General features: G+C 39.4%; 1 protein-coding gene across 6 annotated transcripts in view; it reads left to right on the plus strand.

Annotated features, from left to right (window-relative positions):
* Kank1 (KN motif and ankyrin repeat domains 1) overlaps positions 1–19,182 on the plus strand; it is a 208,429-nt gene that overhangs the window by 130,675 nt on the left and 58,572 nt on the right. Inside the window, exon 1 of one of the 6 annotated variants that reach the window (XM_046459369.2) lies at positions 49–67. The exons of 4 other annotated variants lie outside the window; for them this stretch is intronic. The gene's annotated coding sequence lies outside the window, so the exon portion shown is untranslated. Of the gene's footprint in view, positions 1–48; positions 68–4,222; positions 4,305–19,182 lie in introns of those variants that run through there. One more of the 6 variants, XM_046459368.2, reaches the window with a different exon arrangement.

A 19,182-nucleotide genomic window follows, 5' to 3' on the forward strand; every position in this document is an offset into this window, starting at 1 on the left:
CTTTCCAGTTCTTTATCTGTTTCAGGGGGAGAAGAATCTCACAAAGCTGTGTTGAAGCTTCACTAAGGTAGTACATGTGAAAACATTGCAAAAAGTTGTAAAGCTGAGGACGTGTCTGTTGTCATGTTTGGTTTAAAATAGAAGCTGGGAGGACATATCCTGACACCATGTAGAAATTACAGGCGACTCTGTGGTTAAGGTGGGGAAACCTGTGGATGCAATTCCCAGGAGAGAGTGCACTTGCATTCACAGGAGCCTCCCATTCCAGAAGTCATGTTGTTTGTTACATTTAATTGATGATGACCCTGGGAGCAGCACAGCTTCTTGACATTGATAACCTAAAGCCCCTTGCAGTGTGTTTTTATTGTATCTCATTAGTAAAAATGTGTTGAGTCTCATTACATAGGGATCCATAGACATGCCTGCTTTACAGTTGCTTTCTTGTCTTTTTAGCAATCTGCACTTATTTCTACTTATTGTTAGTCCCCTCCCTCTTCATTAAAAAAATAATAAAATTCTTTAAAAGTAAAGAAATTACTTTTGAAGAAATTACTGACCCAATTTGCCTGGGACAGTCCTACTTTATACCTTTTATCCTGGTATCCCATTTATTTTGCATTTTATTTATTTTTTAAAATATTTTTTTAGTTATACATGGGCACAATATCTTTATTTTGTTTATTTATTTTTATGTGGTACTGAGGATCAAACTCAGGGTCTCACACATGTGAGGTGGGCGCTCGAGCCACAACCCCAGCCCTGCATTTTAATAGTCTAAAAACATTTCTGATTTGAACCTTAAGTTACCTGGTCATACTGGCTCGAGGCATAGAAAAAAAATGAAGTGAGGAGCCAGCAAACCACTGGAATTGTAAAGATCTGTGATAACTGACCTTAACCAGTGAACTAACTCACAAAGTATGGATTTGCTTCAGTAATATCATGGAATGCAACTTGCAGATTTAAGTCAGTAGTGTCTGATTATAGCTACACATCACAGAAGGTTTCCTAATGAGCTGTTAAGACTAAAGCATGTGTTTGTTCACCCTGGCACAGAACAGCAGCTTTGACACTTTGAACAGTTTTCACTATAGCACGGCTTGTTGGAGCTTGAAGACTGACATTCCTCCTGAAAACCCATCAAGGTTTTCATTCCGTGGGAGCACATGCATGAAGATGGTATTGATCCCATTTTGAACCATCATTCACCCATGTCAGCCAACCAAGGAGGTGTAAAACAGGTCTGTTACCTCCTCCCTGCAACTCCCCTGGTATGAGCCAAGGGGAGGGGAGGGGGCTGGCTTCTGCATGCCCCTTCCGGTGTAAGAAAGAGAAAATTCTGCAGCCCTGTATTTTCATAGCAAAGGGGAAGGTGACATTTTGTGTGACTGCTTGCAATTCCCAATATTATAGAATGAAACTGTCCCTTCCTGCCAGCATTAATATGAAACTTGTATAAAGGCCAAAGGGATACTAAACTATTTTTTTATATGCACTCCCAGTTTTTTCTGGGGAAAAAAGTTCAAGGCAAGTTATGCTTAGTTAAAATCAAATGCATAACTCTGCCTTTCTCTGTTGACAGCTATATTGGAGTTTAGGGTTGGTCTCTGTGCTTAGGAGCCCCAAAGAAATGTGAATAAAGAAAAATCAATGGGATGGGACATTTTTAGTGCTTTCTGCATTTTACTCTCCAACAAGGGAACAGTAGTGAAAAATCTTTGTTAAAACAGTGCTTCTCACCTTTTAATATGATGCTCTTATTGAAATACAGATTCTGACTTAGTCTGGGATAGGGGCCTAAAATTCTGGTTTCCATCTAGATCTAGGGGATGCCTGTGTTGTGGGACACCCACTCGCAAACCCCCAAGCCTGTGCCACACAACTTGAGTAGCATATTGTCAGGAAAAGTGTGCTTGAACTGGCTCCAACTCTGGATGTCACTGTTGCACCATAGGCCAGTTAAGAGTGGCACACCTGGGACCCCCGACTATCAGGAACAGCTGTGTGTTAGAGGCTAGAGAACCTCCCAGACAACTAGGACTCAAATATTGTTCCCAGTCTCTAAAAATCTTAAGGTATCCCCAGCAGAGGCCTGGTGTTCTCACTGTGAAAACTACTAGAACCCGAATTCCAGTAACTGGCTCCTTTGTATCTAATAGGGCCAGGAGGAAAGGGACGCAGGGGAAGGGAAGAGGCCAGAGACTAAGAAGATAGATAGCCAGTGAGAGGAGAGGAAAGTTCCATTCCCCCTGCTTCCCTCAATGGAAAAAAGTTACGTGCCAACCTCTCTCTGCACCTCTAAATAAGGCACTGGGTTCACTACTAATTACTTTATGTGACTGTGTTCTGGCTGTTTAACCTGCTATTTCACAAAATGTCCTCATCTGCAAAAGGAAGAATTTGGATTTCAATTGTGAAAGCATGCAACTAAGTTATAACCATACAACGCAGTAGAGAGTGTGTGTCTATGTGTGTGTGTCCCCTGTTTTACTACTTGTTCTTTGCCTTTAAAACAAAAACCCTTTTTGTGGCTTCAAATTCTCTAAAAATTTGTATTTTTATATAATCCCTATTTGGTTTTATTTATATCTGCTTCCATGATACTAATTTAAGACTCTGACCTTGCAGTGGCAGCAGTAGCTAAAAATTTCTTCTGTGGTTTACCAGCTCTTCCCCTAAGCAGCTGCTTATTTGGGTGGGCAGAGTGAGCCCCAAGCATTGGGTACACCCTCTGTTAAGAGGATGGAAGAGTGCTTATCATAGAAGGTACCTTGAAGTCAACTTTGTTCCCAATTGTGTTTTCTGAAAACATACTCTTCAGTCCTAGGACAGAAGTCTCTGTTCTAATTGTTCCATTTCAAGCCCCTTATAATGCAGTGAGCAGTGAAGCATTCTCCATTAAGTCAAGGATTTCTGGTTCTTAAACTTGTTGTCCATGAATGATGTTCATAGAACATAGAGGAGTTGAGTTTTTTAACATAAATTGCTCTGAGTCAAGGATGAAGAATAAACATAGAATCCCATGTTGAATAGCCAACATTAAACCCAAACTTCAGTTCATTAATTATACATAGAAATTTTGATTGTTTTGAAGGATGTGTTTACTGTATTCAAAGCAACAGACTTAGAAATAGAGGCCTGGGGCTGGGGTTGCGGCTCAGAGGTAGAGCACTCACCTAGCATGCATGAGACACTGGATTTAATCCTCAGCACCACATAAAAATAAAATAAAGGTATTGTTTCCACCTATAGCTAAAAAAATATATAAATATATGTATTTATTTATTTTTATATTTTTATATATGATATTAAATAAAAAGAAATAGAGGCCTGTTTCATTGTCCCTCCTGTGCGGTTTTTGGTGAGGGTATAAATTGGTGCCTCCTTTCTAGAGGGCAGTCCAACATTGTACATATTGTTTGATATGTATAAGCTCCATCTTTTTATCTCACAAACCTACTTCTTGGAATTTACTTAAAAGAAATTACTGGACAAGTACACGAAGCTATATTGAAAAGTATATTCATTAGAGTGCTACAGTGTGAAAATATTGGTAATAATCTAAATATTCAGTAATAAAAGAAGGTAAGATATAATACAGAACAAATATGAAAGAAAATGCTATGCAACCAGTAAGAGAAATAATTACTGTCTTCAAAAGATGGCTGTGATACAATGTTAAAGTTATATGGTAACATTTTAAAATAAACGTTTATATAAGCACAAGAAAGAATTGGAAACCTGAACACTTTTTTTTTTTTCTCTCTGCACTGGGGATGGAACCCAGGGCTTCACACGTGTTAGGCAAGTGCTCTACTACTGAGCTACACCCCCAAATGCTAATAGTAGTGGAATTATAGTTGATTTTTTAAAAACTTTTTAAAATATGCTTTTGTTTATTGCTAAATTTTTACTAGTATTGCTTTGAGTGGGAATAGAATACTTAATTTGGGAGAGGCAGAATAAAGCAGCCTCTTGGGGAGCTGAATTAAAAGAGAAATAGAGCCCCAGTCATTTCAGTGTCCCTGGCATTGACTGAGAGAAACTCTGTCTAGTGACCTCTGTACCAGAGGAGCTTCTGAGAGGCAAGCCCTGAATCCTGCTGACCCATGCACAGCATCCCATATGGTCTTACTTTATTAGGCAACATAGACCCAAGGGAGCTTTGCATTCCCCTTTGGGCCCAGGATTTAGAAGAACACACTCATAGAATATCAGTCAGATCTGGAAGTGTCATTAGAGCTGTTCAGTCCAGCCAAGAAGAATCTGAGGCCCCAAGCATTTAACTTCCCAGAGTCTTAAAGGTGGGTCGAGGCCAAGTTGAGCTGAAAATGTGGTTCTCAGCACCTGTGCTATGTAATGCTGCCACTACTATCTCCAAGTTCTGCTTTGGGGTCAGTGTGTGTGTGTGTGTCTGTCTGTCTGTCTCTCTCTCTCTCTCTCTCTCTCTCTCTCTCTCTCTCTCTCTCTCTCTCTATTTCCCCTACCCCCCTAACCCCCTCCCATCTCTCTCCCCCTACTCCTATCCAGCTCATAGCAACTTTTCAAGCCAGAGAAGGTTTCCAGGTAAGAGGATAAATTTTCCTTCATATCTTAAAACATGAAATTGTGAAATATTTCATCCAGTGAAAAGCATGGGAATTCCAAGGTGGGTGACCTTCCTTGGGTCTGGCATCTTTTGGATTTCTAATACAGATTGCAGACCTTCTCCCTTCAACAATTCATGCATACTGAGGTAAGGTACCACTCCCTTTGGTTTTGGAGGTTCCAGGAACCCTTTAAAGGTTTCCTGTGCTGTTTTGCCCTTTGTCTTGTGCTCCTCACATTCTCCAGTATTTCTCTTGCATTTGGATCCTATGGCGCTAGGAGCTAGTTTTCATATTTGTTTGGTAAACATGTTTCTTGCCAAAATAATAGTATGGAAAGACAAAAGAGAGATGGATACCAGCAACGTGAATAAGGTTCATCACATCAGACGTGATGGTTTCTTTGCTGATTGTGATGTTAGATTGTCTTTGCAATGAACGATACTTTCCAGCTCACTAGCACAACTGCTATAACTTTTCCTAAAACTTGCACTGTGCTACACTCTGTTCCTTTCAACATGTCTGTTTCATGGTCATCCCCAAACTGTCTTTATTATGTTCCTTCATCCTGCTCCCTGGAAGAGCACAGCTCTCTTATGTGACAGGCCTAGGCTCAAAATGAAGCCAGGCCAGTATTTTTTGTGCTTCTCAACAAAAATAGGGCCTTTGAATGAGAGTAGGTAATGTCATCTTAAATGATATGAGGGTTTGGAGAATGGTCTTGTGCAGTGGCATTCAAATCAACTGTGAACACAGATACCACTAGGCTTTCCTGGAGACTTTCTGATCAGTAGCCCAGGACAGATTTTAGGAATATGCATTTCTACTATGTTCCCTGGTACTACTGCCATGACTCGTCTAGAGCAAAACATTGCTTAGAGAAAAAGCATCCTATAAAGCAGCATCTCTCATAACTGGAATCACTTGGGGATGTATGTCAAAAATATAAATTTCAACCCCATGCCGAACTCATAAAATCTGAATCTTGGGGGAGAGTTTTGGGTGCTATGTTATCAGATTTGGGGGAGATACTGTTGCTATTGGCTAAACCCTAATGGAGCATCGCTTGTTTTCAAACAACCCATGGGACTGTAGAATTTAATCTCTACTCAATTATCGTTTCCTTATCCATTCATGCTTTGATCCTGTGACCCTGCTTAGTTCCTAGAGGCATACCTAAGTGAGGGAGAAAAATAAATATGCATTTTTTAGGAAGTTCTTTGTCAGTGGTGATTCTGCTGGCCCTGGGAGTCGGCCTTGTTGAAACACAGGTTCAGCCTCTTTCTGACTCGAGCCCAACCTTTGCAGCCTGGGTCAGGCGGGCATGAAGCCTTTCCTCTGCTAGATTCCATCCTTGTACTTTTCCTATTGTACGGGAGTAGAGGCTGCCCTCACACCCTTTTGAAGGGGGAAAGGAAGAGGCAGGGCCTCTGAGTGAGGAGGAAGGGTTTCAGTTGCAGCTGTGGGGTCCGCTTCCCCAGTCTGTTGGTTTTCCCCAACTGAACAGTTCACAAGTGGCTGATGGCATTTGAACTGGACCTCAGAGGACACTATTGTAGCATCTCACTGCTTGAAGTTGCTGAGGATGGTCCATTAGTCCTCCCTCTGGCTCCTTCCCCTGCTAACCAGGGAACAAGGCTCTCCTACCTGGGCATGGCCTGTCATTGGTCAGACTGTCTCCACATAGCTATTCTCCAAGCATCCCTTAGTAGGATGGGAGCTAGGAGGAAACAAAATTTTTAGTCATTTTTATTTTTTTAGTACCAGGAATTGAACTTAGGGTGCTTAACAAATAAGTCGCATCCCCAGCCCTTTTTGGTTTTTCTTTTTTCTTTTGAGATAGGGTCTTGCTGAGTTGTTAAGGTTTGGCTTGAACTTGTAATCCTCCTGCCTCAGCCTCCCAAGGTACTGGGATTACAGGCTCATGGCACCACACCCAGCCATTTCCAATTTTCAAATGATAACTCCACCACAAGTTCAGCTCCCCCCTTCCCCTGCCTTTTTAAATCTTTGAGTTGAACCTCTGGCTATAACTTTTCCTGAAACCTTGTGCTCTGGAATTTGCCAAGCCAAGCTTGATTCCAATCACCAGAGCTGTGAGAGTACTGTGCTTGTCCCAGCAGGAAAAAACAAAAACATGACAATTAAAATGTTCTTTTTTTTTTAAAGTCTCCATATTTAAAAAGGGAAAAGCTTAAGTGAGATTTATTTAAACTAGAGGAAAGTAACATTCAAGATTTGCTAAACTGCCTGCCTGACTTGTGGAGAGCAGTTTGACCTTGAGTGTGATTGGGGCACTGTAGATGTTAGACTGAACTTCATCGTTGTGTTTAAAAACATATAGATTACTCTCAAGGTTTTAAGTGTACATTACAATGCTGATTGTTAACTATGTATGCACGGTTGTATAATAGATCCCTAGACTCCTCTTTTCATCTTCAAAATCCTTTTTGCGTCTTGCAGGACTGAAACTCTGCACTCATTGAAGAGTTCCCTACCTCTCCCTCCCTCCAGCCCTTGGCACCAGTGTTCTGCTTTGTTTGTATTGTATTTGTATTTGTTTGGTTACTTTAGATAACTCATGTAAATGAAGTCATGCAGTATTTGGCTTTATTTGGCTTTCTGTGGTTCGTTTATTTCACTTTGCCTAATGCCCTCAAGGTTTATCCATATTGTAGCCTACATGTATGGTCCACATGTGTATCCTAGCCATATGATAGGATTTCCTGTACCATCCTGCCATGTGCATAGACCACATTTTCTTTACTCATCTGTCAGTGGACATGGAGGTTGTCATCTACAAGTTGGCTAACAATTCTGTAGTGAATACAGGGATACAAATATCTGTTCAGGTTCCCGTTTCAGTTATTTTGGATAAATACCAAGAAGTGGGATTGTGGAATCATACAACAGTTCTATTTCTTATTGGGAGGGACGGGGGTGGGGACTTCCGCTACAGCTGCATCATTTTGCAATCATGTGGCTATTGTACAAACATTACAGTTTCTCCACCTGTTACCCACACATGTTATTTTCTGTTTTTTTTTTTTTTTTTTTTTTGGGGAGGGGGGCGAGGTTAGTGGCCATTCTAACAGGTGTGAGGTGGCATCTCATTGTAGTTTTAATTTAGTTCTGTCTCTTTAAATCTTTCAATTTAGCCTCTGGTCATAGCTTTTCCCAAAACCGTTTTCAGCGGAAGTGCACATGCTATTCTGGTAACACAGTTTAACATTGTGAGAACTTTGGTTGGGCAGCAAATCAAAAAGTACCTCTTGGCTTAGGCATTTGACCTCTTTGAGTCTACCTTAAATTAGTGGGAAGTTTTATGTTCTTGGGAAAACACAAGAAAATGTGGAAAAATCCTGTTTAGCACAGCCAAGCCCTTCTGCTATATACAGTAGAAAATTGTTTTTAAAAAATATTTTAAGTGAAATCGAAGGGCTGATCTTATCTGGGAGATCCTTATGAGGGGTCTGAATAACCATTCTTGGAATATCCAGTGTGTCCTTTCCCCAGGATAGTATCACCTTTGAGAACTTTAAACCTCACAAAGGGAAGAACAGAGTCTGACTTTTGTTTTTGTTGTTTGTTTTTCTGTTGTGTGGGGGATTGAACCCAGAGTCTTGTGCAAGTGAGGCAAGCACTCTACCAGCTGAGCTGTATCCCCAGCCCCCAGAGTCTGTTTTGTTAACCATTGTAGTGCCTAAAACCATCAAGTTTCACGCTGTGCATGTTCAATATATGTATAATTTTTTGAAGTTGTAGATAGACAGCATGCCTTTATTTTATTTGTTCTTTTTTTCTTCATTTTTATGTGGTGCTAAGGATCAAATCTAGTACCTTACAAATACTAGGCAAGTGCTGTGCCACTGAGCCACACCCTCAGACCTCAATACATTCTTAACAAATGAACAAAGCCAGGCTCACTGAGGGATGTTTTCTGATCACTTGGTATCATTTTCTTAAAATCAGAGGACATTCCTGGCTCTTGAAATCTTAAAACTTAATTCCCCCCACCCCAATTAATTCGTCTTGTGTTTTTGAGAACCTCTGGTGTACTACATCAGAGTCACTCAAAAGGTTGTTAAAATACAGATTACTGGGCCCCATCTCCAGTAGATCTGTCATGGTCCAAGAATTTGCATTTCTTACAAAATCCATGAAGATAATGCTAATGCCACTTTTCTGGGGGCTGTACTTTGAGACCTGCTATTAAAGAGTCTGGGAATGTGGTATTGGTCCCCATTTACATGGTAACAGTCCCAATAACATTATTGAGCAATATAAGAGTAGAGAAGAAAGACCACGTTAGAATCCAATTCCAGAGGAATTAAAGGGGAAATGTCTGCTGAAGCAGTAAATAAGAACTGTCTCTTTAAAATAGGAAATGAAGGAAAAAACTTTCAAACTACACCAAACTAATTTTCTTACATCTGTGCGGTTATGTTTTTGTCCTTTAAAATGTTTGAATACACTAAGGTACTGATAATTTAACTCATAAACTGCAACCAAAAGTAATTCTTTCTCAGCAAGAGCAAGACTTCACTGAGGAGGCCATATTTGTAAAATCAAGGCTTAGGTTCCTACGAGGGTCTGTTTTCCCTAAACCCTTGACACATGAACCAAAGCAAATCAATAAAATCGATATCCTCTTACCCCATCAAGCCATACAATTACTTGCCTCCGAAGTCAACAACAGCTGTAAAGATGGTAACTGACAGAGGAAGGAACCTTAACGATTTCACTTTTCATTGGGATGCTCTTACCCAGGCCGTCTATTGATCCTTTTTTTTTTTTTTTTTTTGCAACAGAGCAGCTGGCTTTCAGCCTCTGTTGTCATGATCTGATAAACTTTCACCATAGAAAATTTCCTGGAAAGAAGCTTTGCAAGCGTCAGTTCTCATTAAGTGTTCAGGAAGCTGTGTGGGTCCCAGCCACGCAGCTGGGAGCAGAGCCAGGTGCAGCTCCGAAAGCATTCGCAATCTTCCGGGTGGTTCTAACCTGCTTGCTGGCAGCACAGCCCTTGTGCGCACTCTTGAAAAGATGCCCTGTCCTTTCATGACATAGAGTGGATGAGCAGTGAGGGTCTGTGAGGAGGTGGGCCACATCCATGCCTGCTTTGGGGCAGGAAGAGGCAGGTCTTATCATGAATACTATTTTCAAGATAAGTGAGTAATTGGCTTTTAGTACAGTTAATCCATTAAGCATGCTGTGAATGTAAATATTCTTTAGACCCCCAAGTGCAGATCTCTAGTTAATGTTGGAGGAAAGGGTGAGTGGATATCTGCTTTGTTCACTGATGTATATCCTAAATGCCAAAACCAGAGCCTGGCACATAATAAGCATTCATTTAATGAATAAACGAATGAACATATTTGCTGTTGCTTCTTCCATATTTTTCTCTTCATTGTCTGCATTTTAATTTGTTCTTGTGATAAAAGTATCTCCTTTAGGTTTTTATACCCCAAGGAATAAAGTTGGGTGGGGGGGAGGGGGGGGAGAGAGAGAGAGAGAGAGAGAGAACGAATGAACACTATTTGGACAAATATAGCATGCAATTTCTATAATAGGCAAATCCAGCCTTTTCTGTACTTTAGAAATGAAAGCCAATATCCAGGTAAGATTCTAATTTAGGTCTTGATCCATATTTGAGATTTCCCTCCACCTCTTCTCCACTCATACTGAGAAAATGATCTGCTGATTTTGAAAAGGGTTGGGTCACATAGGTAATTTGGTTACAAAACAAACCAAGAGCTAGTTAATATTATCTCCATTCTCACTGTGGCAGGAGCCAATATTGGAAATCACCGGAAGATAACCTGACGATGATCTGTGGCCAAAGTTTACACTTCAGCATACTATTAATTTAGATTACTTTTAATTAAGTTGTTGACTGACTTTGCAGAGTCTACAGGAATATGTGGACAATCATACTTGATAACAATAAATTAGAGAGATTTGGGGATATCTTCTGGAAAGACTGACTTATTTAAAGGAATAAATGAACTCGTGTGTGTGTGTGTGTGTGTGTGTGTGTGTGTGTAAATGTACCAAATACAGTGCCATGCACGTGCTTGGCAGTTCTCTATCACTGAGCTGCATCCCCAGCAGCTCTGCATTTTTTATTAGGATTAAGGTGTGTGTGTGTGTGTGTTTAACCTTTATTTATTTGTGTTATGCAGTGCTAAGGTGTTAACACAAGTGCCTCACATATGCTCTGTGAGCGCTCCACCACTGAGCTGTGATACCAGCCACGTGTACCAGTGTTTTTCAGTTTGGCTTTTCAAGACTCTAGTTCCTTTAAGTTCCTCTTAAGCACCAGGAGCTTTGTGTCATCTTTACTTCAGGCAGTTTACCTCATGCTCCAGCCTCGGCACCTATTTGCCATGCACCTTCTCTGTCTGTCTTTGCATGGGCCATTCCTTTGCAAAATGTCTTCTACCTTCCGGCCCTGAAGAATACTCATTTTTTAATACTTAAGCCACTAGGTCTCTTATTTGAAATACATTTTTCTTCCTGGTCATTTCTACCCATTTTGGGCAAAATAAGACTATGAATTGGAACTGAACTGTGTGTACGCTGTTCTAGTGTTTTCTCTTTAGGAGACTGCGTGCCTCGAGCAAGAGTGTGTGAATCTGTAGGGAAGGTACAATGTCTTAATCCATCTTATGTCTCCAAAATGGAAACAATAGTGCCCAGAGCAAATCCTTATTATATTGTAGATCTTTAGAATGTATTAAGGCAATTAATTAAAATATTCACATAATCATATAAAATATCAAAGAAATTTGCCTCCATTAATAAGAGCGGTTATGTTCAGGCTGCAAAATTAATTTTTTTGGCAGGTCCTGTCTTTTCCAGATTTTAGGCAAAGTGAATTATATTGCTTTCTTAATTTTATTAAGAAAAAAATATTATATGTAAAAGAGATTCTAGAACTTTCTCAACACAATTTTGCTTCTTCTTTCATGGTTGTTGTTCTGGGTGACTAGATTCTTATTCCAGCTGCCCTAGCTCTATCAATTTTTGAAACTCCTGCCATCCCATTTAGAGCCTTCCACTTGTCCTCAGTGGTCAGAATGCCTCCCCTACTACCCTATTGAAAAAATACTTGCTTTTTTGGAATACTTTATACGAATGTCATTTGTTTCTAAGAAAGAGGGTTGAAAATGAAGTAAATTCCATGTGCAGTCTAGAATAGGGGATGGTAGATAAGTCCTGAGACAGTTATTCTGCATGGCATAAGTACCTCCTCAGGCTCTTAGTTTAAGATTAAAAATACAATTGCTTTAAGGCTGGGGTTGTGGTTCAGCGGTAGAGCGCTTGCCTGGCATGTGTGGGGCCCTGGGTTCGATTCTCAGTACCACATATAAATAAAATGACTACAACTAAAAAATAAATATTTTTTTAAAAATACAATTGCTTTAGGGCTGGGGTTGTGGCTCAGTGGTAAAGCTCTCACCTAGCACATGTGAGGCACTGGGTTCAACCCTCAGCACCGCATAAAAATAAATAAAATAAAGGTATTGTATCCCCCTACAACTAAAAATTTTTTAAAAAATACAGTTGCTTTAAAAACTTATTACAGAAAATTTTGAGACATAACTTGCAGTCTCAAGTGTTTTGAGCAAAGATCCTTTCAGTAAGCATATGCATCCCTACAGTGACTACCTCAAAGGGATGTCAGTCATTTGTGCATGTAAGATCTCAGGTTAAGACTATAGTGCTTTCACTCTGACTCACAGAACCACAAGACAAGAGCGTGGACTCCAGAGTCGAACTTTAAGTGTCTGCTCTGATATGCTAGCCATGTGAGCATGGCAAATCCAAGCCTCCTTGCCCCTCAGTTCCCTGTCTGTAAAGTGGAATAGGGCTTTTAGTATTTGCAAGGTTGTTGTGAATTGTTTTTATTTGTTTGTTTGGTTGGTTGGTTGGTTGGGTTTTTTTTCGTTTTATTGATTTTATTTTTTAAATACATGATAGTGAAATGCATTACAATTCTTATTATACATATAGACTATAATTTTTCATCTTTGTATATAGAGTATGTTCACTCCAATTCATGCCTTTATACATGTATTTTGGGGTTTTTTTTTGCATTACAATTCTTATTACACATGCTGTGTTTTAAGTTTGTTTTTAAAAAGTCTTAGAGTATAACATAATTTCATAGATTCTAAGATGCACATTTTTGAGATTTTTAACAATTTGATTCAAGCAGATATGAACTCCCATTTTTACCCCGTATACATATTGCAGATTCACATCGGTTCCACATCCACTTTTTTACATACTGCCATACTAGTGTCTGTTGTATTCTGCTGCCATTCCTATCCTCTACTATCCCTGATCCCCTCCCCTCTCCTCCCATCTTCTCTCTCTACCCCCTCTACTGTAATTCACTTCTCCCCCTTGTATTATTTTTCCCTTTCCCCTCACTTCCTCTTGTATGTAATTTTGTATAACCCTGAGGGTCTCCTTCCATTTCCATGCAATTTCCCTTCTCTCTCTCTTTCCTTTCCCCCTCTCAACCCTGTTTAATGTTGATCTTCTTCTCATGCTCTTCCTTCCTATTCTGTTCTTAGTTGCTCTCCTTATATCAAAGATGACATTTGGCATTTGTTTTTTAGGGATTGGCTAGCTTCACTTAGCATAATCTGCTCTAGTGCCATCCATTTCCTTGCAAATTCCATGATTTTGTCATTTTTTTAGTGCAGAGTAATACTCCATTGTGTATAAATGCCACATTTTTTTTAATCCACTCATCTATTGAAGGGCATCTAGGTTGGTTCCACAGTCTAGCTATTGTGAATTGTGCTGCTGTGAACATCCATGTAGCAATATCCTTATAGTACGCTCTTTTAAGGTCTTCATGGAATAGTCCGAGAAGGGCAATAGCTGGGTCAAATGGTAGTTCCATTCCCAGCTTTCCCAGGAATCTCCATACTGCTTTCCAAATTGGCCGCACCAATTTGCAGATCCACCAGCAATGTACAAATGTACCCTTTTCCCCACATCCTCGCTAGCACTTGTTGTTGTTTGACTTCATAATGGCTGCCAATCTAACTGGAGTGAGATGGTATCTTAGGGTGGTTTTGATTTGCATTTCTCTGACTGCTAGAGATGGTGAGCATTTTTTCATGTACTTGTTGATTGATTGTATGTCCTCCTCTGAGAAGTGTCTGTTCAGGTCCTTGGCCCATTTGTTGATTGGGTTATTCATTATCTTATTGTTTAATTTTTTGAGTTCTTTGTATACTCTGGATATTAGGGCTCTATCTGAAGTGTGAGGAGTAAAGATTTGTTCCCATGATGTAGGCTCCCTATTTACCTCTCTTATTGTTTCTCTTGCTGAGAAAAAACTTTTTAGTTTGAGTAAGTCCCATTTGTTGATGCTTGTTATTAACTCTTGTGCTATGGGCGTCCTATTAAGGAATTTGGAGCCCGACCCCACAGTATGTAGATTGGAGCCAACTTTTTCTTCTATCAGATGCAGAGTCTCTGATTTGATATCCAGCTCCTTGATCCATTTTGAGTTAACTTTTGTGCATGGCGAGAGAAGGGGATTCAGTTTCATTTTGTTGCATATGGATTTCCAGTTTTCCCAGCACCATTTGTTGAAGATGCTATCCTTCCTCCATTGCATGCTTTTAGCCCCTTTATCAAATATAAGACAGTTGTAACTTTGTGGATTAGTCTTTGTGTCCTCTATTCTGTACCATTGGTCCACCCGCCTGTTTTGGTACCAGTACCATGCTGTTTTTGTTACTATTGCTCTGTAGTATAGCTTGAAATCTGGTATCGCTATGCCTCCTGATTCACACTTCCCGCTTAGAGTTGCTTTTGCTATTCTGGGTCTTTTATTTTTCCATATGAATTTCATGATTGCTTTATCGATTTCTACAAGAGATGCCATTGGGATTTTGATTGGCTTTGCATTAAACCTATAGAGAACTTTTGGTAATATCGCCATTTTGATGATGTTAGTTCTGCCTATCCATGAACAGGGTATATTTTTCCATCTTCTAAGATCTTCTTCTATTTCTCTCTTTAGGGTTCTGCAGTTTTCATTTTTTAGCTCTTTTGTTAGGTTGATTCCCAAGTATTTTTTTTTTTTTTTTTTGAGGATATTGTGAATGGGGTGTTTTTCCTCATTTCCAGTTCAGAAGATTTGTGGCTGATATACATGAATGCCTTTGATTTATGCATGTTGATTTTATATCCTGCCACTTTGTTGAATTCATTTATTAGTTCTAGTAGTTTCTTTGTAGACCCTTTTGGGTATTCTATGTATCAAATCATGTCTTCCGCAAATAGTGATAATTTAAGTTCTTCTTTTCCTATTTTTATGCCTTTAATTTCTTTCGTCTGTCTAATTGCTCTGGCCAGTGTTTCGAGAACTATATTGAATAGAAGTGGTGATAGAGGGCATCCCTGTCTTGTTCCAGATTTTAGAGGAAATGCCTTCAATTTTTATCCATTCAGAATGATGCTAGCCTGAGGCTTAGCATAGATAGGTTTTACAATGTTGAGGTAAGTTCCTGTTATCCCTAGTTTTTCTAATGTTTTGAACATAAAGGGATGCTGTACTTTGTCAAATGCTTTTTCTGCGTCTATCGAGATGATCATATGGTTCTTACCTTTAAGTGCATTGATGTGGTGAGTAACATTTATTGATTTCCGTATATTGAACCAGCCTTGCATCCCAGGGATGAATCCTACTTGATCATGGTGCACAATTTTTTTGGTGTGTTTTTGTATCCAATTTGCCAGAATTTTATTGAGGATTTTTGCATCTAGGTTCATTAGAGATGTTGGTCTGTAGTTTTCTTTCTTTGAGGTGTCTTTGTCTGGTTTCGGAATCAGGGTGATGTTGGCCTCATAGAATGAATTTGGAAGAGCTCCCTCTTTTTCTATTTCCTGAAATAACTTGAAAAGTATTGGTATTAATTCTTCTTTAAAGGTTTTGTAAAACTCTGCTGTATACCTATCCGGTCCTGGGCTTTTCTTAGTTGGTAGTCTTTTGGATGGCTTCTTCTATTTCATCCATTGATATTAGTCTGTTCAAATTGTGTGTATCCTCCTGACTCAGTCTGGGCAAATCATATGACTTAAGAAATTTATCGATGTCTTCACTATCTTCTATTTTATTGGAATATAGAGTTTCAAAATAATTTCTAATTATCTTCTGTATTTCTGAAGTGTCTGTTGTGATATTGCCTTTTTCATCCCGTATGTTAGTAATTTGAGTTCTCTCTTCTTCTCTTCGTTAGCATGGCTAAGGGTCTGTCGATCTTATTTATTTTTTCGAAGAACCATCTTTTAGTTTTGTCAATTTTTTTCAATAGTTTCTTTTGTTTCAATTTCGTTGATTTCCGCTGTGATTTTAATTATTTCTTGCCTTCAGCTACATTTGCTGTTGTTTCGCTCTTCCTTTTCTAGGGCTTTGAGATGAAGTGTGAGCTCATTTATTTGTTGGTTTTTTTCTTTTTTTGAGGAATGACCTCCAGGCGATGAATTTCCTGCTTTCATTGTGTCCCATAGATTCCAATATGTTGTGTCTGTGTTTTCATTTATCTCTAAGAATTTTTTGATTTCCTCCTTTATGTCTTCTGTAACCCATTGATCATTTAGTAACATATTGTTCATTTTCCATGTGATGTAGGATTTTTCTTCCTTCTTTTATCATTGCTTTCCATTTTCATTTCATTATGATCAGATAAAATGCATGGTATTATCTCCACCCCTTTATATTTACTGAGGGTTGCCCTATGGCATAATATATGGTCTATTTTTGAGAAGGATCCATGTGCTACTGAGAAAAAAGTATATCCACTTGATGATGGTTGATATATTCTATATATGTCAGTTAAGTCTAGGTTATTGATTGTGATATTGAGTTCTATAGTTTCTTTATTCAACTTTTGTTTGGAGGATCTGTCCATTGGTGAGAGAGGTGTGTTGAAGTCACCCATAATTATTGTGTTGTGGTCTATTTGATTCTTGAACTTGAGGAGAGTTTGTTTTATGAACGTCGCAGCACCCTTATTTGGTGCATAAATATTGATAATTGTGTCTTGTTGGTGAGTGGTTCCTTTTACCAGTATATAATGTCCTTCCTTATCCCTTTTGATTAACTTAGTCTTGAAGTCGATTTTATTCGATATGAGGATGGCCACCCCTGCTTGCTTACGAGGACCGTGTGCGTGGTATATTTTTTCCCAACCTTTCACCTTCAGCCTGTGTATGTCTTTTCCAATCAGATGTGTCTCCTGGAGGCAGCATATTGTTGGATTTGTTTTTTTAATCCATGTTACCAGCCTATGTCGCTTTATTGGAGAGTTTAAGCCATTAACATTTAGAGTTACTATTGATATAAGGTTTGTACTTCCAGCCATGTTTGATTATTTATCTTTTTTTTTTTTTAATTTGATTTGTTTCTCCATGATTAGCTTTCCCCCCGCCCTCTGGCTTTACTGAGGTACTTCCCACTGTTGGTTTTGGTTATTGTTTTTCATTTCTTCCTCGTGTAGTGTTTTGCTCAAGATGCTTTGCAATGCTGGTTTTCTGGCTGCAAATTCTTTTAACTTTTGCTTGTCATGAAAGATTTTTATTTCTTTGTTGTACCTGAAGCTTAATTTTGCTGAATACAAAATTCTTGGTTGGCATCCATTGTCTTTCAGTGTTTGAAATACATTGTTCCAGGATCTTCTCGCTTTCAGCATCTGTGATGAAAAATCCGTTGTTAACCTTATTGGTTTACCCCTGAATGTAATCTGCCTCCTTTCTCTTGTAGCTTTTAATATTTTCTCTTTGTTCTGTATATTGGATATCTTCATAACAATGTGTCTTGGCGTTGGTCTACTGTGATTTTGTATGCTCGGTGTCCTGTATGCATCTACAATTTGTACATCTGTTTCCTTTTTTATTTCTGGAAAGTTTTCTATAATTATTTCATTCAGCAGGTTGTTCATTCCCTTGGTTTGAACCTCTATACTTCCTCTATCCCAATGACTCTTAAGTTTGGTTTTTTTATGTTATCCCATATCTCTTGGATGTTTTTCTTGTGATTTTTTACCAGCCTTTCTGAGTTGGCTAGACTTTTTTCAAGATGATATATTTTGTCTTCATTATCTGATGTTCTGGCTTCTACTTGCTCCACTCTGTTAGTGATACTCTCATTTGAGTTTTTAATTTGGTTTATAGTTTCCTTCATTTCTAGAATTATTGTTTGATTTTTTTTATAATCTCTATCTCCTGATAAAGATGCTTATTTGCTTCTTTTATCTGTTTATGTAATTCATTTGCAATGTGTTCTTTCACTGTTTGAATTTCCTGTGTCATATCCTCTTTAAGATTCCATTCCATCTGTCTAAGGTATTCCTTGAGTTCTTTATTTGACCATTTTTCTGATGCCTAGAGGTCCTCCTGAATATTTAGGCTGTCCTGCATTGTTTGTACTCCTTTTCTTCCTTGCTTTTTCATGCTGCTCATGATACTTCTTGTTTTGTTTGACTGCTGAGTTACTGTTTACTCCTTTAAATTTATTTGATGCTTGGGAAGAAAGGTATTAGAAGGGAAGGGAAGAAGTCACTAAAGAGAATGAGAGTAAACAGGTAGAATTCAAGGAAGGGGGAATAAGGAAATTGAAAAGAAATGAAAAGACAAAAGAAAAAAAATAGAAAAGAAAAAAAGAAAAAAAAATTTAAAAAAAAATCAAAAAAATAAAAATAAAAATTAAAAAAAAATTTAAAAATATTTTAAAAAATGAAAATTAAAAAAAAACCAAAAAAAATTAATAAATGTAGTCTTAGAGTTTGATTAACTTCTCTTCCAGTAGGTGGAGCTGTGCCCACCAGGCCAAGCTTCTCCTCTCAATACACGGGAACCAATCAGTCTGCAGCAGCTCCTCCTCCCCGACTGGGCGGGTCTCCAATCCTGAGTGCCTAGGGCCTTTTCCTGTGTCTAGTTACTTCCCCACTTTTCCTCAAGCCAGGCTGCGCTCACCGGTGACGCTCACCACAGTACTGGCTACATGCCAGGTCTGCTGCTCCCGGGAGCCCTATTTTCTTGAACGACTGGGCACACTCTCCCTGCTTGCCATTCCCTCAGACCCTAAGTTTGTGGAGCTTGGGGCTGTGAACCCTCAGCGTATTTTGCTTGCCCTCCGGTAGCCACGCCCCCAGTAGCCGGTGCAAGAGACCTCAGTTGTCAGCACTGATGGGAGCGGTAGCCGGGGTCCCGCGCCACTCCTGATTCCCTCGGTCTGACTATCGAGCTCACGGGAGAGCTGGGAGGGGCCCTTAATGTTTCCCCACTGTGTGGAGAGGAAGGGCTGGGGGGTTACACACCTGTCGCTGCTGGTTTCAATGGAGTTATCTCCTCCGCCGCATTCTGGGGACATCAGTTCTCTGCCATGGTGGTATCCCATGCAAATGGCGACAGTTAGTTCCCTTTGCCGGGTGACCAATGCAACGGGTGGGTCCTGACTGGCTCTCCCAAGCCCCGTCTCAATCCTCTGGCCACTGCCTATGAAGGCTCGGTTGGCATTAACCTCCGCAGGTTCAGAAGGGCCAGCCAGTTGTTTCAGCAGGAT

This window comes from Marmota monax, unplaced genomic scaffold, assembly GCF_021218885.2.
Source record: "Marmota monax isolate L192 unplaced genomic scaffold, Marmota_monax_Labrador192_F-V1.1 WCK01_AAM20220418_F8-fsc00059, whole genome shotgun sequence".
Lineage (NCBI taxonomy): Eukaryota > Metazoa > Chordata > Mammalia > Rodentia > Sciuridae > Marmota > Marmota monax.